The 26625-nt window shown below is 44.9% G+C and overlaps 2 protein-coding genes across 5 annotated transcripts in view; one reads left to right on the forward strand and one right to left on the reverse strand.

Annotated features, from left to right (window-relative positions):
• Positions 1-21339, reverse strand: part of LOC135218380 (octopamine receptor beta-2R-like) — a 622548-nt gene extending 601209 nt beyond the window's left edge. For 2 of the 4 annotated variants that reach the window (XM_064254659.1, XM_064254654.1), the window contains exons 1-3: positions 21215-21339; positions 3174-3193; positions 118-205 (exon numbers count right to left, since the gene is read on the reverse strand). The gene's annotated coding sequence lies outside the window, so the exon portion shown is untranslated. Of the gene's footprint in view, positions 1-117; positions 206-3173; positions 3196-21214 lie in introns of those variants that run through there. The other 2 variants (XM_064254660.1, XM_064254664.1) reach the window with 2 other exon arrangements.
• Positions 21340-21777: 438 nt separating this feature from the next.
• Positions 21778-26625, forward strand: part of LOC135218009 (nitric oxide synthase-interacting protein homolog) — a 50240-nt gene continuing 45392 nt past the window's right edge. Inside the window, exon 1 of the mRNA XM_064254155.1 lies at positions 21778-22158. The gene's annotated coding sequence lies outside the window, so the exon portion shown is untranslated. The remainder of the gene's footprint in view (positions 22159-26625) is intronic.

Raw genomic sequence — 26625 nt, forward strand, 5'->3', positions numbered from 1 at the left:
AAAAACCTTAGTAATACTGCTAACAAGAACGGACACAAAAAACCAGCCTCGTGGAAAATAGCCTCACTGAGCGCGGTACTCAAATGAACAAAACCATGTAAAATAGAAGACACTTACTTGATGTTTACTTTATAAAGGGATTCCCGGTTAGTTGTGTGTATGCTACAACTGAAGAAAATTCCCAGTTTGCTTCATTACAGTTAGCCTGTAACAGAACAAAAGGACATATTAAAAAGCAAAATCAACAAAATAAAATTTAAGGAAATTCATAAACACTGGTTGTCATTAAAAAATATATGTGCAAAATTGATATCAATAGCAATTTTCCAAATTTTAGGTGAATCTTCTTTGCAGATTAAAAGAAATGGGCAATTAATCTCACTAAAGTTACCATACAACCTAAGAAAAATATTTTAAGAGCCTCATTAAAATGTACTATCATAACCAAATGTAACCCAAATCAAAAAGACCAGTCACATGATAGGTAAACCACTCAAACTTCTTAATATATCTTATCAACTTAAAAATAAATTTCTCTTTACATTAGCTGTTATCTACTTTAAAGAGTTATAAAGAGACCATTCCACACTACCAAGAAGCAAAGGAGAAGGTGAGAAAAAAAAAAGAGTGCTTAATAATATTAATCAGCACTTGTTTATTTTCAATCCTATTAAGCTTTATTGATTAAAATTAATATTATACCAAATAATATTATGCCAATTACCAATAGGTATTATAATATATCGCAATTACAATGAAATTATACATTGCAACCTTTTACCGTATTCATACTTTAAATAATTTAGAGAAAATTTCAGTGTTTTACTTTTTCATTTATTAACAAGCAACATCAGAAATTTTTCCTTAGCTTCCAGTAGAACAGAAAGTCTGAAGAGTATTGTAAATGAACTTACCACATACAGCAGAGACATGGAGGCCAGAGCTCTTGGAATCAGGCTTGATGAGTCGCCACACCGTCTATACATCTTTGATTTAAGTCAACAGACACAACCACAAATCTGACCTTTATGGAGTACAGGCTGGGTGTACTTAACCTAAGCCAACTGACATAACCTGACTAACATGCATGATGTGATTTGCTTAACCTTAGTAACTGAACTCCATAATGTAGCTTAATTATTTCATTCCCAGTCTATGACAACTCAACCCCTAAATAGCTCAGTGCAACTCACAGGCTGCACAGGCCTGATTTGCAAAAGGATTCTAAATGCCAAATTCCCCTTCAAAGTCCTTCCCACCCGACCCCGTCACACCTACCCAGAACCCCAACCCTATCTCTCTTAGGCCTATTGCGCCCTTTTTATTTTATTATTAATCTAACGCTTCATGTAAAATCATTATCACAGGTTGAAAGAGTTTTTTGACAAGAAACAAAAACTTTCCAGAGGCCACTTAAAATTCTTCCCCAACCCCACCCTACCCTTCCTAGGCTTTGTGCGCTTTTTTTTTTACGAATTAATTTAACGCTTCGAGTAAATACCTCATTTTATTTCATTCGCTCACATAATCCTAAGCACAAGAGCAGTAAGCCATTAACAGTAATTTAGTTACTTTAAAAAAAATATTTATCACAAAATCACACACAATTCGACTAAGCCACAACGCAAGGGAAGAACTAATAAACATTATAACAAAATAAAAAATGCCACTGATTAGGAGACTTCTGGTAAATATCTATAACAGAATCAGCATGTAGTTGAAATTTATGCAACTGGACCACAAAAGCTTTTCTTTCCTACAGATTGAAAGAGACCAAACCAACAAGAGGTTAACAAATATCAAATCACAAATTTTGAAATCTGAAAAAAAAATCTGAAAATAATATGCACAAAAACATGTTATTAAGGTTAGATAACAATAGAAAATGTAAACACCAAATAAAATATTATATATAACACTCACCAACTGCAGCCAACCTCCAAGTTTCTTTCACCATGGATGGAACCTTGAAGGCCTTCTTCAGCAATTAAAAATGCAAATGGCAGCCAAATTTCTACACATAATAAAAAAATAAACAAGAACTAATCTGATGCAAACAATTGTCATTACAGAAATTAATTTTGCTTAATTATGAGCACTGTCTTTCAAAGATGTTGGAAAGGAAAATAATTCAATTTTCTCTCAAATATTAGTCTCTGTTTCTCATACTTTATTGCCTCCTGGTATTTTTAAAACATATTCAGACCAGTTTATAAACAAATATTCAAAACTGTTTATTAATTCAAATATAAGACTTAAAAATGTCAAAGACTTTGTTTGAAAGATCAAAACGTAATGAACCCAATTCATTTTACAGGGGAACAAGAACCAACACATACAAACGCAGCACGAATGCCAAGTAAGCAACTGGATCTAAGCAGACAGGGACGCAAGCAAGGGAAAGCTGAATGAGCGAGCAAGTGATCCTAGCAAATGGGGAAACCACCACACTAGAGCTAGGCAAGCATCTAATGAAGCAAACAGCAACTAACAGACAATAACTCCTCAACCGTTCTCTTCCTCTGTTAAATGAAGGTTTACAGCATTTTCAATTACACATTTGCTATCAAGTGAAGCAATCTGCACTGAATTCGCAACTTTCATTTGAAATAAAGGACATTTTGAATTTCAAAACGATAAAATCATTACTGAAACAATTATAGCTTTTTTAAAGGAGGAGCCTTCAAGGTTGCATCATATACAGTGAGCCTTAACTACCAAGCAAATTCTACTAACAACACAATTAATTATATCTAATAACAAGATTAACATAAATAATGGAGCAATACATCACATAACACACTATGACAATTTATCACAATCCTACTACAAAATAAAAAAAATACAACAGCATATGTCAACATGGCATTACAAATAATAGCAACTTGATCAGTAAATAGTCAATATGTCTTCAATGTCACCACAGACCTTGGGAGCACACAGTATACATAACATGCACCATGTATGGTACAAAACATCTTGTTCGATATACACTTAAAAACCACACATTAAACCACGTACGCGACAAAGTGAACATAAACAATATGAACCACATTTTGTAAAGTGCTTCGTAACCAAAACATCACTTCAAATTTTCTTCAGGAGGTAAAATGATTGATTCAGTAACAGACAAAATCTAAAACTCTAGGCTCACTGCATCATGGTGGACCTACCTTCCTGAAGTGTGTGGAAGCTGTGAAAGAAAAGGGGAGAATATTAGTGAAAATAGTAATTGCATACAGCTATCAAAAAAGATAATTAATTAAATAGTACCTAATAGTTATCTTGAATATTTGACAGGAATTCAAATACTGACCAACAAAATGGTATTGTTATGATACAATAAAGTTTTATGCATACTTACCTGGCAGGTATATATATAGCTTATCCTCTTGACGCACTGGCTAGAATTTCAAAACTCGCGGCAACCGCTAGTTACACTGGTAGTTCAGGTGATGGCCACCCCGCTCCCGTGGCGCTGGTACTTGGAACTATTCCCATTTTCCTCAGATTTTCTCTGAACCCTGTCTCCTGAGGGGAGGAGGGTGGGAATTTAATTATATATACCTGCCAGGTAAGTATGCATAAAACTTTATTGTATCATAACAATACCATTTTTATGCATGACACTTACCTGGCAGGTATATATATAGCTGATTGACACATTTGGAGGTGGGTCATAGACAGCAACATCGTCATAATTCAAAATTTAACCAAAATTTTTAGAACTATGTATTATGTTTCCTTACCTGCTAAGGTAGCTGACTTCGTGTCCTGCCTCTTAGCCTGCTAAACCTTAGTAGCTCTCAACTAGGACGTGACCTGTTTGTTGAGAAAGCTAACAATAAGGGCCTGACAACTGGACGTGACCAATTCGTTGACAGAGAACCCTAGCCCTCATTCACCACGGGCATTCATGCTAGGAAAGTTAGTCACCTGAACCACACACACATATAATACACACTAATCACCAGACTGAGTTGGTCTTTAACCTCCTCAGACAACCATAAAAACACTATAACCTAATTAAATAAAACCTAGCATGTTATTAGGTTATGGGGTGGAAACTCCTTTGCCCAGTACTGTACCTGAGGATACATACGGGCCTAACGTTTGACAATTATCAAAAGTTGTCTTCACGTCTCTAAGGTAATGCGAGCAAACACAGAGTTTGTCCTCCAATACGTTGAATCTATAATGTCCTTGAGGGCTAAATTTTTTCTGAATGCTAAGGACGTAGCTACTGCTCTCACCTCATGAGCTTTAACTTTAATTACACCGAAGCATTCTTCTTGACAAAGCAAATGAGCATCTTTAATGACTTCTCTTACAAAGAAAGCCATTGCGTTTTTAGACATAGGTCTAGTAGGATCTTTAACAGAGCACCACAGCGAACCTGAAGTTCCCCTTAATGCCTCTTGTTCTTTCTACGTAAAAACCGTAGGCTCTTACTGGGCAAAGAACCCTTTCTTGCTCTTGACCTACCATATCAGCCAGTCCTTCAATCTCAAATGATCTTGGCCATGGATGCGAAGGATTCTCATTCTTTGCTAAGAACTCCTGTTGAAACGAACAAACTGCTTTGTTGTGTTTTCCAACCTATTTGCTTGTCAATAGCTTGCAGCTCGCTAATCCTTTTAGCTGTAGCTAAAGCTACTAAGAAAATAGTTTTCTTAGTTAGTTCTCGCAACGGTGCACTGCCCATAGGTTCGAACTTATCCGTCTCCAAGAATTTGAGAACGACGTCCAAATTCCAAGAAGGGGTTCTGCACCGTCGATCCTTCTTTGTATCAAACGATCTGAGGAGATCTCTAAGATCTGCGTCATTGGCCAGGTTTAAACCTCTGTGTCTAAACACTGCAGACAACATACACTTATAGCCTTTAATCGTCTGATTAGCCAAACCTAGTTCTTTCTTCAGGTATAGCAGGAAATCTGCAAATCTGAGTCACAGAGTACGGATGAAGAAATCTTCCGATTCTTGCACCATCTACGGAAGTTGTCCCACTTCGCCTGGTACACTTTGATAGTCGATGGTCTTCGTGCTCTTGCCACTGCCTTCGCTGCTTCTCTAGAAAACCCCCTCGCTCTGACAAGTCTTTCGATAGTCTGAACGCAGTCAGACCCAGAGCGAGGGTGTTCTTGTGGAACCTGTCGAAGTGGGGTTGTTTGAGAAGATCTACTCTCGTGGGTAGACTTCTCGGGGAATCTACTGTCCATTCCAGTACCTCTGTGAACCACGTTTGGGCCGGCCATATGGGGCTATCAGGGTTGAGCTTGTTCCTCGACTTTCCCTGAATTTCTTCATTACCTTTCCTAAAATCTTGAACGGGGGAAAAGCGTACGCATCTAGCCCCGTCCAATCTAGTAGGAAGGCATCGACTGCGACTGCAAGAGGGTCCGGGATCGAGAACAGTAGTTCGGTAACCTCGCTTCGTCGCCGCGGTAGCGAAAAGATCCACTACTGGAGTGCCCCAAAGCTTCCACAGTCTCTGGCATACTTGACGATGCAACATCCACTCCGTGGAAAGCACTTGTCCGTCCCTGCTCAACAGATCCGCCCTGACGTTCTTCTCTCCCTGAATGAACCTGGTGAGCAGGGTGACGTTTTCTTTCTGCGACCAAAGAAGAATCTCCTTCGCCAGGTTGCAAAGAGACAACCGAGTGATTGTTCCTCCTTGTTTCCGTATATACGCCCAGAGCTGTGGTATTGTCCGCGTTGATCTGCACTACTTTGCCGCTGATCCACGGTTCGTGAACGCTTTCATAGCCAAGAAGATCGCCATCAGTTCCTTCCTGTTTATGTGCCATGCCTTTTCTTCTTCGCTCCAAAGGCCTGACTCCTCCCGAGGGCCCAGCGTCGCTCCCCAGCCTGCGTCTGACGCGTCGGAAAATAATATCCGGTCTGGATCTTCTGCTGGAGTGACGTACCCTCTGACAACCTCTCCGGCACTAGCCACCACTTTAGTTCCTCCTTTATCTTTGGAGGAATTGGAAACCGAAGGAATCTGGTTGCGATCTTCTTGGCCAGACTCGTTCAGAAAGAACTGTAAGGGCCTCAAGTGAAGTCTCCCTAGTGAAATGAACCGCTCTAGCGAAGAGAGTGTCCCCAGCAGGCTCATCCACTCTCTCGCTGAGCATTGGTCTTTCAATAGGAATTCTTCCACTTTCCGTATACACATGGTCTGCCTTTCGGGTGACGGAAAAGCCCGAAAAGTCACTGAGGATATCCGAATCCCCAAATAAACTATTCCTGAGATGGGATCAGTCGTGACTTTTCCAGGTTCACACCTCAGACCCAGCTGCTGGGTTAAATCCAATGTTACATTCGTGTCCTCCAGACATTGCTGTTTTGATTGTGCTCTTATGAGCCAATCGTCGAGGTAGAGAGATACTCTGACTCCTGCCAAATGAAGCCACTTCGCCACATTCGTCATCATTCTTGTAAAAATTTGAGGCGCCGTGCACAGCCCGAAACACAGGGCTTTGAATTGATAAATCCTTCCCCTGGATTACGAATCTCAGATATTTCCTGGACCTTGGATGAATTGGAATATGGAAGTACGCATCCTGAAGGTCCAGTGTTACCATCCAATCGTCTGGTCGTACCGCTGCCAGTACTGAATCGTTCGTCTCCATCGTAACTTGGTCTTTCCTACGAACAAGTTAGCTGGCTTACGTCCAGTACCGGCCTCCAACCGTCCTGATGATTTCGGTACTAGAAACGACGGTTGTAAAAACCTGGGGATTTGCAATCCAGAACCGGTTCTATTGCCCCTTTTTCATCATGGTGACGACCTGATGCCAAAGAGCCTCTCTCTTCTCTAAATCGATGTAGTGAGCCCCTAGGGCTCTCGGAGCTGTACGAGAGGTGGTTTCTTGAGAAAGGGGATCTTGTACCCTTCCTTCGCTACCTTTTACGGACCAAGGATCCGCTCCTTTGTTTTGCCAGACTTCCCAGAAGTCCAAAAGTCTGGCCCCTACACAAGTCTGGAGGACTTTTGACTCATTGTTTCGTTGAAGTTTTAGCACCTCTTTTGGCTGGAACTCTTTTCCCTCTAAATGCTGGTCGGAGAAAGTCCTACCCCGAAAGGGCTGCTGTGCTGTCTTCGTATCTTTCGTAGTCTTCTTCATGACCTTAGAAGGTAAATACTTCCTCACAGATGACGTAAGAAGATCTTGGTAGCCTTCTGAGTGAGGGAGAGAGATGTCCTTAATGATCTCTTGAGGGAAGAGCTGTCCTGACAGGGGAGAGAACATCAACTCCGACTTTTGCGCGTTCGACACTCCTTTAGCAGCGAACGAGCATAATAGATGTCTTTTCTTCAAGACGCCTGCTGTGAATATTGAAGCCAATTCATTAGCTCCATCTCTCAAGGCTTTATCTATACAAGGACATGATGCTTTCTCGACAACTCGGATACTGACGACTCTTCCATCTCCGAAGTCCGAGCCAGGGCCCCCAACGACCAGTCAAGAAATTAAATACCTCAAAAGTCCTAAAGATACCTTTGAGTAAATTGGTCGAACTCCGAAGAAGTCCACCACACTTTGGCTGAATGCAAAGCATGTCTACGGGAGCTATCCACTATGTTTGAAAAGTCTCCCTGGGAGGAGGCAGGTACTCCCAGGCCAAGACTTTCCCCGTAGCATACAAACACCAGACTTCGAAGCCACTTGGCCGGAGGAAAAACAAAAGAAGTCTTTGCCCGACTCTCTTTCTTCTCCTTCAACCACTCATTTACTCGTTGAAGGGCTTTCTTGGCCGAAATGGACAAAGTCATTTTCAAAAAAAACGACGATTTCTTGGCTTTCTTCGTCTTTGAAAATTGCGACAAAGGCGATGGCGGGCCTGAAGGTTGAAAATCTCCTTCAAACAGAGAAAGAAGGCACTCTGTTTAGCCTCTGTAATCCGAAGAAGGCGCTTCCGTCTTGTCCTCTTCCGTACTCTCCGCAAATTCTTCCTCCTGCGAAGAAATATCTTGCAAACCAAAATCCTGCTGATTCTCCCAATCAGAGTCCTTATGCAGCTGCTGTTTTAGAAAGTGAATGTGGCACTGACTCCCTACAAAACTCCTCTCTTCCTTGTCGAGACAATGTTTTGACTTGCTGCCGCCTGCGTCCTCGCTCCTCCTGAACGTATGCGTCCACGCTGCGTCCATCACTTCTCCTCTTGCGTCCTGCGTCCTGAACTTCGTCCTTTCTTACAGGACGCACTGCGTCCTGGATCGCGTTGTACGTCCTGCGTCCTCTTGGAGGACTTAACCGGAGAGACGAGTCCTTACTCTAACCGAAGGTTGTTCGGCTTCTCCCATGATTGCACAATTACTGCCATCTCTGCTGCATATCCCGCAGCACCTCCTTCGTCCCCGCCTCCTTACGAGACTCCTGATGATGAGGAGATCGAGGACGCACCGGGCTCACACGAGGCGGCGAGCGAACTTCCAGCCGACGTGAAATCCTCTTCCTTTTGATAGGTATCATCTCTTCATCCTCCGATGAAAAAAATCTCAGCTACTCCACCCTTCCTGGTCGAAAGCCCTTTCCTCCTGTGAAGAGGACCGGACAGTATGACCTCTTGAGAGGACGCGATACCTCCGCGAATCGTCTGCTCCTTCCCGAGGCCGAACTATCCGAAGAGTAACGCACTTCCCAGTATCGCCTTTTCTATGGCGTACTGCAGCAGCCTGGGACGTCTCAACAGGACTGCCTGAAGGGACGCCTGATCGCATGTCAACCCCTCTCGCCTCCCTTCGACTGTCGACATGCCTTCTCCCTTGGGTCTGGGAGCTTGACAGAGGTCTAGGTCTAGGAGCACGAGAGAGACGATCAGACGACGCCCCTCCACAACACTGTCACCACACTTCCACTTTGTCCGTTAACCGTTTAATTTGGTCTCCCATGGACGCAAGGGCAGCGAACACTTTCACTATTTGTGGATCCGTAGTATCTCAGATACAGCAACTGGAGCAGGAGAAACCTGGGGAAAGGTGCTACATCTACATGTGAATGAGCTGGAGAAGACACATGCAAGGAATCATCCAAAGGTTTTACTCGAGATCCCGATCTCTCACTCCTAGATACAGATCTTCTAACCCGATCTTTTTCCAATCTCTCCACATACTTCATAAGAGCCTTCCACGCTTTCTCATTCAGACACTGACATTCATTACACCTATTGTCCACGTACATACAACTCACGACACTTCTTACAATAGTATGTGGATCTACCGATGATTTCGGCAGTCTCACCTTACCCTTCTTTCACACAAACTCTAAACATACTTCCTGAATCAGACATACTAGACAAATTCAAAACAATTGCGATTGCCACTCTAACTTCCTGAATACGATACCAATATCCAAAAGTCAGATAACGAGCAGGAAATTCCAACAGAGAACCAACAACGATGTTGCCGTTCGGCTGGCAGAGAAAATCTGAGGAAAATGGGAATAGTTCCAAGTACCAGCGCCACGGGAGCGGGGTGGCCATCACCTGAACTACCAGTGTACTAGCGGTTGCCGCGAGTTTGAAATTCTGCCAGTGCGTCAAGAGGATAAGCTATATATATACCTGCCAGGTAAGTGTCATGCATAAAAATCATTTTTGTGGCAGAAATGCTCGCTTAAAACCCAAAACAATTTATGAATTTTCTTGGCTGCCATAATATCAATATTCATTTGTTGTGGGTTGGGTGTTATTTTATGAAATATGGGCTGTCAAGCCAAGCACTTCAGCCATTCAGAGCTCATGAGAGTGAAAAAGAGGGAGTTATAATGTTTGAACAGCCAGAAAAAGCCGGAAAATAAAGGAAATAAAGTGTATAGAATTACCATGAAAATAATAAGCAATAAGGACAAATATGAAATTGCTGCATTCTTAACTATTAAACGATACATAGGGCTATGCACCTTTAGCAATACAGTTTCTAGGCCTATTAGGCTACACCTGATGAAAATGCTAATTAGACCAGCCAGTTCAACATACCTTTGGGCATACCTAACTGGTCAATACAATGTAATCTTAATCAAATATAATGATCTATATCATTCCACCCACTAGGGTAAACAACCGCATGGTACAGGGGTGGACCATGTACGATCAATGTGTACAACCCCAAGAAAAGTACATTATAACGCGTCCTGACACCGGAGTAGAGGTCTTTATCAATTATTTTAGCGAAGATGCATAAAACCATGCAAGCATCATTAAAATGTAAAGGGAAAATCTCCGCGACATTAAACATAATCAACCATGAATGCACCGAGATTCAATAGATAAGTTGGGTGTGGTTGGTCGTTCTGATTCTAGCTTCTAGGACCGAGCATAAAACACCATCTTTGAAAAAGGCTCTAACTGCTGCTGCTACCTTCAGGTGACTCTAGGCCTAGTTCCGGGCATTGCAAGGCTTACAATGCAGGGCCACTGTCTGTTATTTAGGCAAAGATAGAACCTTCAGGACCGATACCAGGACCTGTCCTTGCACCTGGGAAACAGACTCGCCGCTATACAAAAAATAAGAAAGACGGTCGTAAGCAACCAGAACGCCCGTAATATCACCACCTGGTTAAGTAGGAGACGACGACCCCACCACCACCCCTCCCCCCCTCTACCTTTACCTCTTCCAACAATAGTACTAACTCCACCTTTTTCACTTCAACCTTTTACCTCAAATCTTCTAATCATATCCCAACCCGTGAATTTAAGACTGAATTTTGCGTAAGTGGGCGTATCATAAGAGAGTGATATCACCCAAATTCATATTTCCACGGACAACCAGTAATCAGTTCAATCCAGTCAAGCATTATTGTATGAGTTTTTTGGGGGATATATATATACATATATGTGTATATGTGTATATATATACATATATATATATATATATATATATATATTATATATATATATATATATAATATATATATACATCATATATATATATATATATATATATATATATATATATATATATATATATATATATGATTATGACTGGTAAAAATGTTCTGTAACAACAGAATTCCATCTAATAAAAGGAGCCCATAAAAACACCAAAATATAGAGAAAAAGTACTATATTTCAGAGACTGCTGTCTCCCTCTTCAGGTAGTATGAATGAGAAAAGTTTACAGAAAAGGTGGTATTTATACCAAGAGGTCCATCCACAAACAAGCCATTTTTAAGTCACCCCCGCTGATAATCTTCCTTTAATCTTCTTAAGGGTTGGTTGAATGAAGACGTTGTCGATCGTGTCCGAAATCCATGCTCTTTTTGAGATGTTCATTACCTGCCTCTCTTTTATTAAGGCCGATTCCATCATTTGACTCTTGTACCGCAGTTGCTGCTATAAATTACACGTGACAAATTCCAGTTTATTCTATGGTTATGTTCATTTATATGGTTGAAAATAGCAGAGTTCTGTTGTCCATACCTAACTGACCGTTTGTGTTGTATAATCTCTGGGAAGGGATTTACCTGTAAATCCGATGTAAGATTGGTCACAGTCCTGGCATGGGATTTCGTATACCCCAGAGTCCTTTGGAGATGTCTTTTGTTTGGACGTTAATCAGGGATTTGGCTAGGTGTTTGGGTAAGTAAATACAAAAGGGTTCGATTTTCCCAGGGGTTGGTTATTCTCTTAATCGTGTCCATGGTGGGGAATTATTATTTTATTGTTGGGTGTATCTCTGGTCTTGTCTTGTCTACCGACCCCCTAAAGACAAGACCAGAGATAACCCCCAACAATAAAATAATAATTCCCCACCTTGACACGATTAGAGAATAACCAACCCCCTGGGAAAATCGAACCCTTTTGTATTTACTTACCCCGAACACCTTAGCCAAATCCCTGATTAACGTCCAACAAAAGACATCTCCAAAGGACTCTGGTATACAAGAAATCCCATGCCAGGACTGTGACCAATCTTACATCGGATTTACAGGTAAATCCCTTCCCCAGAGATTAATACAACACAAACGGTCAGGTTAGGTATGGACAACAGAACTCTGCTATTTTCAACCATATAAATGAACATAACCATGAGAATAAACTGGAAAATTTGTCACGTGTAATTTATAGCAGGCAACTGCCGGTACAAGAGTCAAATGATGGAATCGGCTTAATAAAAGAGAGGCAGGTAATGAACATCTCAAAATGGAGCATGGATTTCGGACACGATCGACAACGTCTTCATTCAACCAACCCTTAAGAAGATTAAGGAAGATTATCAGCGGGGGTGACTTAAATGGCTTGTTTGTGGATGGACCTCTTGGTATAAATACCACCTTTTCTGTAAACTTTTCTCATTCATCTACCTGAAGAGGGAGACAGCAGTCTCTGAAATATAGTACTTTTTCTCTATATTTTGGTGTTTTTATGGGCTCCTTTTATTAGATATATATATATATATATATATATATATATATATATATATATATATATATATATATATATATATATATATACATATATATATATATATATATATATATATATATATACATATATATATATATATATATATATATATATATATATATATATATATATATATATATGATATTATATATATATATATGTATATATATATGATATATGTATATATATATATATATATATATATATATATATATATATATATATATATATATATATTCTATATATATATATATATATATATATATACATATACATATATATACATAACATATATATGATATATATATATATATATATATATATATATATGTATATGTATACATATATATATATATATATATATATATAATATATATATAGAGAGAGAGAGAGAGAGAGAGAGAGAGAGAGAGAGAGAGAGAGAGAGAGAGAGAGAGAAACACCCGAGCATGACCAATAGGCCTAGTGCTTGATTCTTAAAACAGACCTCTAGTTATTCCTGACTAGATAAAAAGGTCCTGAGAGAGAGAGAGAGAGAGAGAGAGAGAGAGAGAGAGAGAGAGAGAGAGAGAGAGAGAGAGAGAGAGAGAGAGCATAACAGGAGATACTCGAATTAAAATAATGCTCGCCAGCATATTCACACTCCACATCGTATGGACAAGAATAGTCTCACTTATGCACTGAAAAAAAAAAGTGGAAACCTACGAAAATACTTTGTTTGTGCGACCCTGAACGCAATTCCACATGGAAAATTTGCACAATTGAGAAATTTGATTAAATTATTAACTACAAGCTGGAAAATATATTTCCTTTATGATTCTTGAAATAGGCCTAACTATGTAACCAATGCTAAACGCGCATATAACTTGGATTTCGTTTTTTTTTACACCAACTTGTCTTATTTATATTTAATTTAATCAGATGCTAAACTTCTCTGTGCTTTATCAAATTAAATCATAATAAATTTCGATATAACGCTATAAAAGTAGAAATGTTATTGTTAGTATACAATAAGGTTTTGTACATACTTACCTGGCAGATATATACTTAGCTATACGTCTCTGACGTCACGACAGAATTCAAAACTCGCGCACACGCGACAGGTAGGTCAGGTGATCTACCTTACCCGCCGCTGGGTGGCGGCTGTAAGAACCAATCTCCCTTTCCAGCCAGAATTTTTTCCTTCCACCGGTCTCCTGAGGGGAGGCTGGGCGGGCCATCAATCGTATATATCTGCCAGGTAAGTATGTACAAAACCTTATTGTATACTAACAATAACATTTTTGTACATGAACTTTCCCTGTCAGATATATACTTAGCTGATTGACACCCTTGGTGGAGGGAAAGAGACAGCAATATAGATATGGAAAAAAGGGAAAACAACACTAGTTTGTAGGATGTAAATACAACCTTGGTTCTTACCTGTATAGGCAGAAGACTTCGTATTACTGTCTATGAGTCTGCGTTGCCTTAAGAGCTTCAGCGAGTGACCTACAGCTGACAGACTCTTTGGGTCTATCAAAGGGATTTGGTTATCCGCTTACTTGATAGAATCCGAGCAGGATCTGTCAACGGGGATTCGCCCACTTATATGACAGAACCTAACCACTATCATTGCAAGGAGCTCAAACATAAACCGATCACCTAACCAATCTAATCATTGTTAGACTACGAAATGAAAAACATGCCTACCCGCATGTTCTTTCAAACAACCAAAAACTTACAACCTAACAAGGGGGCAAAAAAATACTACTAAGGATATGTTCTCAGCTCCCTGCCCCAGCACCGAATCCGCCGATACGTACGGCCTAACCCGAGCACTTTTCATACGTAATTTTGACGTCTCTCAGATAGTGGTTTGCAAAGACTGAGTTGCAACGCCAGATGTTGCCTTCATAATATTACTCAGGGATATGTTTTTTGTTAAAAGTCAATGACGTGGCAATAGCTCTACCTCATGACCTTAAGAACTTTGAATTGACTTTCATCACATATCGCATGCGCTTCTTTCACCAGGCTTCTGATAAAGAAAAGAAAGCGCATTCTTCGAAAGAGTCCTCCTTGGATCTCTTACAGAGCACCAAAGGTTGACATCATTGCCCTTAAGTTTTTTTCTTTTCTCTGTAGATAGAATTTTAAACTTCGTACTGGGCAAAGCGACCTCTCTGCTTCCTCGCACTACTGCAGACAAGCCTTGTACTGCAAAGCTCCTAGGCCAAGGATTTGAGGGGTTTTCGTTCTTGGCTAAGACGAAAGGAAGGAACGAACAGATAGCTGCATCTCCTCTGAATCCCACATTTCCTTCTAGTGCATGGAGTTCACTAACCCTCTTTGCGGAAGCCAATGCCATGAGAAAAATTTTCTTCTTCGTGAGGTCTCTAAACGAGGCAGACTAAGGCGGTTCGAACTTATTGGACCTCAGGTAACGTAGCACTATCCAGATTCCAACTCGGAACCCCTGGAGAAACCTTCTTGGATGTTTTCAAACGATCTTATTAGATCATGAAGGTCCTTATCTTCTGAAATGTTTAAGTTTCTGTGCCTAAACACTGCAGATAGCATGCTACGATAGCCTTTAATGGTTGATACCTGCCATCCACTTTCTTCCCTAAGGAAAAGTAAGAAGTCTGCTATTTGGGTCAACAGAGGTACTGGAAGGAAAAGTGATGGTTCCTACACCACGCCAAAGACGTCCCCACTTCGATTGGTAGACTCTAAGGGTAGAAGCCTTCTTGCTGCTGCGATAGCCGGTTGCAACTCTTGCAGAAAAGCCTCTCGTTCTGACCAAACTTTTGACAGTCTGAAGCCAGTCAGATCTAGAGCGGGGAGGATTTTTGTGATACCTCTCGAAGTGGGTTTGTCTGAGCAGATCGATCCTCTGTGGTAATGTTCTTGGAAGATCTACTAACCATTCCAGTACCTCTGTGAACCATACTTGTGCGGGCCAGAACGGGCTACCAGCGTCATCCTTGCTGCCTCCGATTCTGCAAATTTCTTTAGAGTCTCTCCCAGTATCTTGAATGGAGGAAAAGCATACATGTCTAGACCCTTCCAATCTAGTAGAAACGCGTCTATCGACACTGCCCTCGGGTCCGATATCGGAGAGCGTAGTTTGGCTATCCTCGCATTCTTGGCTGTGGCGAAGAGGTCTATATGAGGCTTGCCCCAAAGCTTCCACAGGTCCTGGCAAACATCCTCGTGAAGAGTCCACTCTGCAGGCAGGACTTGATCTTTCCTGCTTATGGAGGTCTGCTCTGACGTTCTTTTCTCCCTGTACGAACCTGGTAAGGAGACAATCTTCCTTTGCTCTGCCCAAAGCGAAGTTCTTTTGCTGTCTCGTACAGGGAGAAAGAGTGAGTCCCCCCCTGCTTCCTGATGTAAGCCAGGGCCGTGTGTTGTCCGAGTTGATCTGTACTGCTGAAGCTAGGACGTGGGCTCGAAAGCTTTCAAAGCTAGCCAAACCGCCATCAGCTCCTTCTTGTTGATGTGCCAGGTCACCTGTTCCTTCTTCCAGGTGCCTGACACTTCTCTTGAGCCGAGCGTTTGCTCCCCAAGCCTTTCCGAGGCGTCGGAATACAACACTTGGTTGGGGTTCGGAATGTGAAGGGACATCCCCTTCTGCAAAACCTGAGAGGGTTGGCCCACCAAGAGAGGTTCCTTCTTGATTTCCCTTGAGATCTCGAAGGAGAACTCTAGGTTTTTGCGAACGACACCTCCAGTTTCGATGTAGAAAGAACTGGAGAGTTCTGAGGTGCAACCTTCCTAGAGAAAGGAATTGCTCCAACGAGGAGAGTGTCCCCCAACAAACTCATCCACTCCCTCGCTGTGCATATTTCTTTCCTCTAGGAAGGCTTTGACTTTCTCTGACCCTCGGGCTATCCGTTCTGGAGACGGAAAAGCCCGAAAATCCAGAGAAGCCATCCGAATCCCCAGATAGATACGATCTTGACTGGGGATCAACCGAGACTTTTGAAAGTTCACCAAAAGTCCCAGAGAACTTGCCATGAAAAGGGTCTTTTGTAGGTCCTCCAAACATCTTTTCTGCGACTTGGCTCTGATTAGCCAGTCGTCAAGTAAAGGGACACTCTGACTCCCTCCAAATGTAGCCATCTTGCTACATTTTTCATTAGTCCTGTGAAGACCTGAGGGGCTGTTGAAAGGCCGAAGCACAAAGCCCTGAACTGGAATATCCTTCCTCCCATCATGAACCTGAGGTATTTCCTTGAAGAAGGATGGATAGGCACAGGAAGTAAGCGTCCTGAAGATCTAGGACACCATCCAGTCCCCTGGCCGAAGGCCGCCAACACTGAGGATGTCGTCTCCATGGCGAACTTCCTCTTTTCTACAAAGAAATTCAGGGCGCTTACATCCAGAACCGGTCTCCATCCTCCTGAGGCTTTTGAACTAGAAAAAGGCGGTTGTAAAAGCCCGCTGAGCCAGGGTCGCTCACTAGCTCTATAGCCTCTTTCTCGAACATTTGTTCCACTGCTTGTGTTAAAGCAAGGCTCATGATGGGATCCCTGTACCTTGGCCACCACTCCCTCGGAGTCGTTGTCAACGGTGGTCTTTCCGTAAAAGGGAATCAGATATCCTTTCCGGATAATCGAGAGGGACCAGTTGTCCGCTCCTCTCTTTGCCCAGGCTTCCGAGAATCTTAGAAGTCTGGCTACTACTGGTTTGGAGGACTACTTCCCTACTTCTTAGCTCTGACAGAGCGTGAGAAGGATCTACCTCTCTTGAAAGGTCTATTACCTCTCGAGGTAGAGGCTCTAGAGGAGGCCCCCTCGAAAGGGCTCCTGTCTAGCTGGAGTCTCCTTCTTCGTCTTCGTCTGGAAGGAGGTCCTAGGCTTCCGTGCCGACTGCGCGAGCATGTCCTGAGTCGCCTTCGCAGAGATAGATCCCGAGATGTCCTGTATTATCTTCTTCGGAATAGCAGAGGCGAGAGCTGCGAATACAGAAGAGAGGCTCTTTGGGCATGCGAAACAGACTTAGTCAGAAAAGAGCAGAAGACTGATCTCTTCTTAAGGATCCCTGCTCCAAACAGGGAGGCTATTTCGCTCGATCCATCTCTAACTGCTTTATCAATGCACGTTAGAACACTGTTGAGATCTTCTGGCGAAATAGCATCCGGGTTCTGAGTCTTCTTAGCCAAGACCCCCAAAGACCAGTCAAGGAAGTTGAAGACTTCCAAGACTCTAAACATTCCTTCAGCAGGTGGTCAAGCTCGTTCATAGCCCAGGTAGTCTTAGCAGACAAAGAGCCGAGCGTCGTGCTGCATCTACCAAGAAGAAGAGAAGTCCGCATCCGCTGATGAAGGAAGACCCAGGCCTAGGGGTTCTCCAGACTCGTACCAAAATCCCAGTCTGCCCGTAAGCTTGGAAGGAGGGAAAGAAAACACAGTCTTCCCTTTCTCTTCCTTAGAAAGCAGCCAATCACCAAAACCTCTCAAAGCCTTCTTCATTGAGATGGTTGGCTTCATCCTCACACAAGAGGAAACTTTCGTCTTCTTCGAAGTCGAGAATAAGAGAGAGGAGACGGAGGAGCGACGGGATAAGGGAGTCCTCCAAACTCTTGAAGAAGAGATCTGTAAGGATCTTATAGGACGAAACTGACGAGTCCTTCACCAAATCCTCTTCTGAAGGTTCAACTTCATCCACTGAAGAACCCTCCGCTTCTTTACGAGGGCAGTTAGCCTTCTCTAAAGAAGTGCGCCTGTCCAGAGAGTGTCTAGTAGCAGACTGGCGCCTATCAGGGAAGCCAAAGTTTCTGGAGACGCCTCCTCGAATGAGTCCTTCCTACTCTGATGAGTGCGTGCTCTTTGATCCTTAATCCTACTCCTAGAATTCCGGGCTTCCAAAGGGGAGCGCCTGCTATGGAGAGGAGAGCCTACTATGCTCAAGGCGCTTCTCAGGATCCATGCGCCTGTTCAAAGGAGAGTGGCTGCCAGTCGAGCTGCGCCTACCATGAGGCGAACGCCTACTAGGCTCTTGGCGCCTACTTACAGGAGAGCGAAACCCTGGAGAAGGTCGCCTACTAGGTAGAACCGCGTCTACCATGCTCCACAAACTTCGATCCAGACTTGTGTGTCTCTTCAAAAGGTAGTCTCCCAGAAGAGACATATCTTCCAGGCTCTACACGCCTGTCCTGAACAGAGCGGCTAAAAGGAGAGCCGCGCCTATCAGGAGAAAAGCGCCTATCAGGAGAAAAGCGTATCCTCCGCACCACGCTTGGGAGAGGGAGAGCGTCTACTTGGGAGTAGCGCCTACTAGGCTCAAGGCGCCTACAAAAGGCGAGATCCTGTCTTTTGACGAATCCATCAAAGAGTAGGCTCTCTTATCCGGAATGAAGGATCTTCGGAAAAGAGCGAGAAGACGAGGCTGTACGCCTGTCTTTAGACGAACGCCTACTAGGCGCTAGATCCCTTCCTACTGGAGAGATGTAGTCACCAGTAGAAAACTTCTTGGGCGATTGACGCCTGGAAGACGACAAGCGCCTGCCGAGGGAAGAGCGCCTCCTTCCATCCGCCTGATACAGGAGAGAGAACCGACTCTGACTGAGACGGTAACACAGGCGAAGGAATCCTAGACTTCTTGACAGGGAGAGAGACGTCTTTCCGACGCGTTCCTCTGCCAAGGAGCCCGCCAGCGCCGAAATCTGCGCTTGCAGTCCAGCAAGAATTCGAGCTGGAGATCTTGCAAAATCCTCCACCGGAGAAGAGGCTCGAAGCCTACTATGAGGCGAGAACTCCTGCTCCCTCCTGGGTTTCTTGATCTCTACTTCCGGCTCTTCTGGAAAACTTCCGGGCTGGAAGGAAAGGGCGCCAGGAGCCTTCCAGGCCTCTCTTCAGCGGTCGCGAAGAATCCGAGGCGCTCCATCCTCTTCTAGGCGAAGGTGAGGAAGAAGAAGAGAAGCATTGGCGCAATACCTCCTTCTTCGCGCGAACAAGGGCAGCCTGGTACGAGCATCAGGATCTACCGAGGGGACGCCTGATCGGTGGGAGTTCTCCCTAACCCTTCCTGCGGCTGTTGACTTTCCTCCTCCACTGGGACTGGGAGTCTGGAAGAGGTCTAGGCCTGGAAGCATTAAGGAGCCGATCAGACGCACCCTCCACTGCACTGGGTCACTGCACATTTCACCTTCACTACTCTTACCTTGCAACGAACGAATCTTCTTTTCCATGCTAAGGATCGTGGCTCTCATGGTTGCCACTTCCGTAGTCGTATCCTTAGGTTCGATGCAGGGCGCAGGAGCTGAAACTGGAGAAGGTTCTAATGCTACAACAGGATTTTCTTCTACCTCGCTAATACGAGACTTACTAGAACTCCTAGACGAAGCCTTTCTCACCCTGTCTTTCTCTAACTTCCTCAAGTAGGAAGAAAGAGCCTTCCATTCACCCTCATCCAACTTCTCACACTCATTACACGGGTTAACAAAAGAACATTCTTTCCCTCTACATTTAAAGCAAACTGTGTGAGGATCTACCGTAGCTTTCGGTAGTCTCACCTTGCATTCATCCATAGAGCACACCCTAAACATAGAAGATTTCTTAACCTCTAACTCAGACATCTCGAAATCAAAGAAGAATCCAAATCAATATCCAAAAACAATCCACAAATGCGTATGCCAAGCCAACAAGATCAGGTACTTCACCGAAAGTCAGTCCAAATAAATCCACGGCAACGAGAATTGAATAAAGCTGTCAGGAGGTAACAACCACAGGTGTAGTCGTCACCGGCGACAGAAAAATTCTGACTGGAAAGGGAGATTGGTTCTTACAGCCGCCACCCAGCGGCGGGTAAGGTAGATCACCTGACCTACCTGTCGCGTGTGCCGCGAGTTTTGAATTCTGTCGTGACGTCAGAGACGTATTGCTAAGTATATATCTGACAGGAAAGTTCATGTACAAAAAGTTAAATTACAAATATTAGGCCAATGCTTATGCACTCGGTTCCTACTGCCACTCTATGGTGAACACTTGATATCACACTTTCAGAGCCGCAGACGTTTCTATGGGAAAAATCTTTTTTTTTCTTTTAATAAACAATTATTGAACTAACATTGATCATTCACCGGGGAAACATTGATCATTCACTGGGGAAATATTTTCTGCTCTTATACAGTTAATCACTGGTACGTATTATCAGATAAATAGGATGACAATAATTGGAATAAAATATACTAACTGGCAACCCCACGAGTTTCTAAAGAAGTACGATCAATTCTGAGATTTGTCACTTCACTTCTGGAACTTACTGTACCTTAGGATGCGCCTGTCAGCTCGATCTACCCCATTACTACTAGGCTAGGCCTACCTTAATCCAATTGTATTGAGATTAATGGCTTATAGGCTAGGTATTATTCTAATTAACGGCTTTTAAGCAAATAAAAGCCTGACGGATATAGGCCTATACTGCACAAAGATAAAATTATTTTCCTTGCTTTGGGGCAGCCGTAACTAGGCCTACCTACTACTGGCCTAGATCTATGGACATACTACCTACTACTAAGTAGCCATTGCAATGCAAAAGGTAGCTACCTACTACTATACCTAGCTATATATAGTCATATTAGGCCTATTACAATTAATTATTCCTGATAATGGCAGGGCCTTATGCAAGATACGATATAATTTGCCATGCTTTGGGGCAGACGTAACTAATATATAGGCTAGGCCTAGGTCTAGGCCTACTAGCCTAGTACATTGGTAGACATTGCAGGCACAAGGTAGCCTACTATCTAATCTTACCATAATTATGCCAATTCATTGCCTCCTGATAAAGAAAGATGCGCATTTACCTAGCATAAAAGTTCCTTGAAGTATCCAGAATAGATTTTACATCAAATTATACCCCATTATAAAAATATCACTAAAAAAAAAAAAAAAAAGTCTCGTAAAACACAACACAAAGCACAAGTCACATCTGATGGTCCCGACATGACAGTGACACTGTGGTGACGGTTCCAGTATTTTGTTTTGCTTACCAACAAAATATAAACGTTAAGGAATTAACTTAAATTGATTAAAATATTATTTAGATAGTATTTTTAAAATTAAATTAATGTATTATTTCAAAATGACCTAAAAAAATTTCGTGTTGTTTGCGTATACAAAGTGAACGCCTTCGTTCATCATAACGAAGACTATGATTTCAATGAGTTAAAATAATATTCAGATAATGATATTGGGGTTATATTAATATATTATGTCCTAATGACATGAAAATTTTCAATGCTGTTTGTGTTACACGTTAATATAAACAAAGTAATTGCCTTCGTTAGCCATATGGAAGACTATACTGTTCAATGCAGAATAAAATGTCGAAAGTCTAGACTCCGTTGCGTTATGGTTTTGTGTTTGTGTGATTATCTCTTCAATATTAAATCAGCCGAATATCGAATGTTTAAGAAAATATTTCAATTATATTTCTGTGCTCCCTGCATCGATAATGTATTAATAAAGTCGGTTTTGATACGAGTGCAACTCAATTTCGTTGATGTTCGTTATGTACAACGCGAGAGAGGACACCAACGACCTATTTTCTTTTCATGTTTTTTGTGATAATTTCCTTTCGTGCTGACATCCACGAAGTATCGTAATTTTTATTTCTTCTGTTTATGCATCGGTAAATAGATAATATCAGTTTTAGCGCGAGTGTAATACCTAATGTTTCGTTGATGCTGACTCGTCCGACTGCCAGAGATGACAGCTGAACCAGAGCTCTGCTCTTCGTTCCTTCTAGGTAAATATTTGTTTTAAAACTCCTTTGTTCCGATACGTAATACAAACCCTCGGTCCTTTAACAATAGGAAGGTAACTAGCGGCAGCTGGGACGGTCGTAAGCTTCGAACAAGGGGAGAACGGTAGTTAACTGCTTGTCCGATCGTGCGCGCGCCGCGCGCCCGGGCGGTGAAGAACCAGTTTTGCTTTCGGCCGTGGTGTGACAGGACGTGTTCGTCATCGCTCTGCCCGCTATTTCGTCGTGTGCTTTGGATGTTTACAATTTCTTCTGACTGGTTTGTTTGTGGTCTTGAATGAAATTGTAAGTACTCTTTTTCATTTTTCATTGTGAAGTGAATTGAATTTATTATGGATCAAGAAGAGCTTTCGCTGCACCCACCAGCTGCCCGTAGAGTGTGTCCCGGGCTGGAGGGGCGTAAATGCGGCGGATTCCGCTCTTATCCTGACCAGTATCCAGGGCTTGATTCAACGGCTAGCGGGGTCGGCAGTTGTAACTCATGGTGTAGTCACAACAACGAACAGGATCAGTCGGGGCGTGTTGCTTCGGCAATTGGCCCGACTTTTCCGTGGATGGAAGACCTGACGTCCGTCCTGAGAGAGCTGACGAAGAAGAGGAAGAAGAAGAGGAAGGTGTCGTCGTCGTCTTCATCGTCTTCTTCGTCGTCTGTTGCCGCCTCTCCCCCTTCGACTTCTAAGGCTTCCAAGCCGAAGAAGAAGAAGGCTGCCTCCTCCCCCCCTAAGAAGGCTCCTGCGGGACCTTCGAAGGGCCCGTCTCGCTCTGGCGTGACGGGGGGTGCTTCTGCTGGTCCTCCTGTTCCCTCGGGAACAGGGCCCGTCTCCTCTTCTGAGAAGAAGAAGAAGACGGGGACCAAGGATGTGCTGGCTACTGCTGGTACATCCGAGCCTGGTCTTGGTAGCACTGCTGCTAAGCCAGGTACCGGCTCGACTTCTCGTTCGCGAGAAGGTCCGAGTGTACGGTCTCCTTCGGGCGACCGTGCAGCTAAAGTCAAGACGCCTGAGCTTGCTCACCGTCATGACAGAGGCACGGAGCAGAAGACTGTCGAGAGTCGCGCAATGACTCTCGCCAGGCCAGCGGCCGCTCTCGTAGCGACCAGCCGGTACCTCGGGTTGACGTGACGGTCTCTGACCGGCCACGGGTTGAGGCTGGGAAGAGGTCCCCTCGACCAACGGCACCAGCTTCGGCTGGTACCAGCGGTTTGACGTGCCGTGAGGACGCTCACCGGTCTCACCGCGAAAGCGAGCTCTGTAGATCACCTGACCGCCGCTCCCACAGGGACCGGACGGAGACGGTGGCCAGCAGCAGCTCGTCTGACGCACGGGACCGGGGTCGACGTGCTCAGTCGAGCCGCTCGCCACAGGTGAGCGGCACGGCCAGGCCTGCAGATCGATCCCCACCGCGGGTTGGTGATCGGCTGCAGCCCCCACGTACGCTGGTCCTGCCAGCGAGCGGGGGGGGGGGAGCGTCAGGTCTGTCTCTCCTATACCTTCAACTTCCTCGGGCTACACCGGGAAGAGCGAGGTACCTAGGAGTGATCGTGAGAGGTGCGCCGCTCACGATCCCGCACGCACCAGGCATGGTCTTAGGACCAGCCAGGTCGTACGCGCAAGTGGTTGGAGGCGACCGTCAGGGGTCTGTTGCTGTTCCTCCTTCTGAAGGAGGAGGGTCTCGAGAGCTGCTCCTGTTGGAAGGGACTGGACGGTCCTACTCCTCAGGAGGCGCTGTGACTCCTGAGATCCAGAGGAACTTTGCCCAGGTTATTGCGCTGATTCGTCAGCACAACGACCTGGGGGAAGGATCGCCGCTACCACCATCTGAGCCCACGTCCCGGCTCGAGTCATTTTGGGGCCCGAGAGGGAACCCAAATTGATGGTGGGACTGCCGCGATCTGAGCTTGCAGACTCAGTCCTTGACCAGGTGGAGAATTTCGTCTCAGGACGAGAGGACTCACTTAAGTCAGGACGGTCTTCCAAGCTACTTCCTCCTCCTCTGCAGCGACAGCGGAAGTTCTACGTGCCATCAGTGGATCCAATACCGCCCAAACAGGTTAACCCGGAGCTAGCTAGGCTAACTCCAGGTGTGTCCCTGCAGCAGCTCCTGTCGGAGAACTTGTGGTTCTCGCAGCAGGAGGCACTGGGCCTGGAAGCTACCGCTATGGCGGCTTTCCAGGCAGTCTCTTTGGTTGGATCTGTGGTCCCTCACGTATCCAAGGTCGCGGCCGACTCCGGGGGCGCTGCCCTCGAAGACGACCCCGACTTCAGGAGACGTGCCAGTCTGGAGGTAGGGCCATCTCCTACCTCGCCCATCAGACGGCAAACCTGTGGGCCAACTTGGTTCTCCGTCGTAGGGACGCTGTCCTTACACGAGTAGCCAAGGGTGGCCTGGGCGTGAGGCGGTAAATGGACTCCGTAACGGACCAATGAAGAGTTCCTCCGCTCTCTTTCCCGGAGAGATGGTGGACGCTGCGGTGGAAAGACGGCGCACTGATGACAGTGACCGTCTGGTCCACCAGGCAGTTACGAAGGTTTCTGGGCAACCTCGTACAACTGCGGCTAAGCCTAAGAGTTTAGCTAGCGCTTCCTCGGCTGCTAAGACGGCTGCTCCATCGAAGCCCCGAGGAAAGACTCTTCCTGCTTCAACTTCTGGTAAAGGAGGCCGTAACCAGCCCTCCTCCCAGCCCTCCTTTCCCCGAGGAGGTTGCTGGGAAGAAGTCGAAGCGAGGGTGGGAAACGCTAGGGACGGCGTTCCCCCTCACCAGCTGCCGGAAGTGGGGGGGTGCCTGGCGAGCCATTGGGCAACTTGGCAGCACTACGGTGCCGAGACCTGGATAGTAGAGCTTCCTTCGGGAGGGATATTCTACTACCCTTCGAATCTCGGCCACCCTCACCTCCAACCCGGTCCATCTGCAGACATATGTTTTCTGGGATCCTCAAAGGACGACGCTCTTCGGCAGGAGATCAAGACCATGCTGACCAAACGAGCTGTAGAAGTCGTAGTGGATCGGTCACCGGGCTTTTACAGCCGCCTTTTTCTTAGTGGAAAAGGCATCGGGGGGCTGGCGCCCCGGTGATAGATCTCTCTCCCCTGAACCGATTTGTCGCCAGACTCGGTTCAGATGGAGACAGCACGTTCCGTGCTGGACTCCATCAGGGAGAACAGACTTCATGCTTTCAGTGGACCTGAAGGATGCGTATTTTCAAATACCCATCCATCAGTCCTCCAGAAAGTACCTCCGCTTCATCTTCGACGGGACGGTGTACCAATTCAGGGCACTTTGCTTCGGTCCTCTCAACCGCCCCACAGGTGTTCACGAGAGTGTTCACGCTGGTGTCTGCTTGGGCCCATTCGCACGGGATACGTCCTTCTGAGGTATCTCGACGATTGGCTGGTCCTTGGCGAGCTCCCGCTCGCAGTTGCTGCAGGACAGGGATCGACTTCTAAAGTTTTGTCGAGATCTGGGGATCGTGATAAACTACGAGAAGTCCGATCTCGAACCCAAGCAGAAGATGAAGTACCTGGGTATGCTGATCGATACGGTAGCAGCTCAAGTCCGCCCCGCAGACTGAGGATCAGCAAATTCAGGGAGGCAGCCGGCTGGTTCCTGTCTCGGCAGGAACAGGCAGCTCAGCAATGGCAAGTCGTGATCGGCCACCTGTCGTCACTCGAGAAGTTAGTTCCTCACGGACGTCTTCACCTGCGGTCTCTCCAGTGGAGACTAAGGGAGAGTTGGTCACAGGTAAAGGATCCACCTTACTTCCCCGTGTCCATCACGGAGAAGGTGAGGCAGGACCTAGCCTGGTGGCTCGACGACAGGAACCTCTTAAGAGGGGTGCCTCTACGCACTCCCCCCCCGGAGATGCTGCTGTTCTCAGACGCATCGACCGAGGGATGGGGCGCACACCTGGAGGAGTTGCTGGCTGCAGGTGTGTGGGACCATCACGACAAGCACCTTCACATCAATGTCCTAGAACTCAAGCGGCGTTTTACGCTCTCCAAGAGTTCCAAGACCGCTTGATGGGACACTCGGTGGTGTTGATGTGCGACAACACCACAGTAGTGGCATACGTTCAACAAGCAGGGGGGCCTAGTGTCTCTCCCGCTACACACCATTGACTGTGCAGGTGCACGAGTGGCCACGGCTCACTCAATAGAGCTGTCAGCACGCTACATTCCAGGCAAGAGGAATGTAGTAGCAGACAAAGCTCAGCCGTCGGGATCAGGTAATAGGGACCCAGTGGTCCCTACACCCAGAAGTGGCGGAAAGGCTCTTCAACCTGTGGGGGCGTCCGGTCATAGACCTGTTCGCCACCCGGCACAACAAAAAACTTCAAGTTTTTTGCTCAGCCCGTGCCGGACCCATGGGCAGCTGCAGAGGACGCTCTTCAACAACCCCTGGAACAACCTCTTCGTCTACGCCTTTCCTCCCTTTTGTCTGATTCGGAAAGTGAT

This window comes from Macrobrachium nipponense, chromosome 9 (assembly GCF_015104395.2).
Source record: "Macrobrachium nipponense isolate FS-2020 chromosome 9, ASM1510439v2, whole genome shotgun sequence".
Classification (NCBI taxonomy): domain Eukaryota; kingdom Metazoa; phylum Arthropoda; class Malacostraca; order Decapoda; family Palaemonidae; genus Macrobrachium; species Macrobrachium nipponense.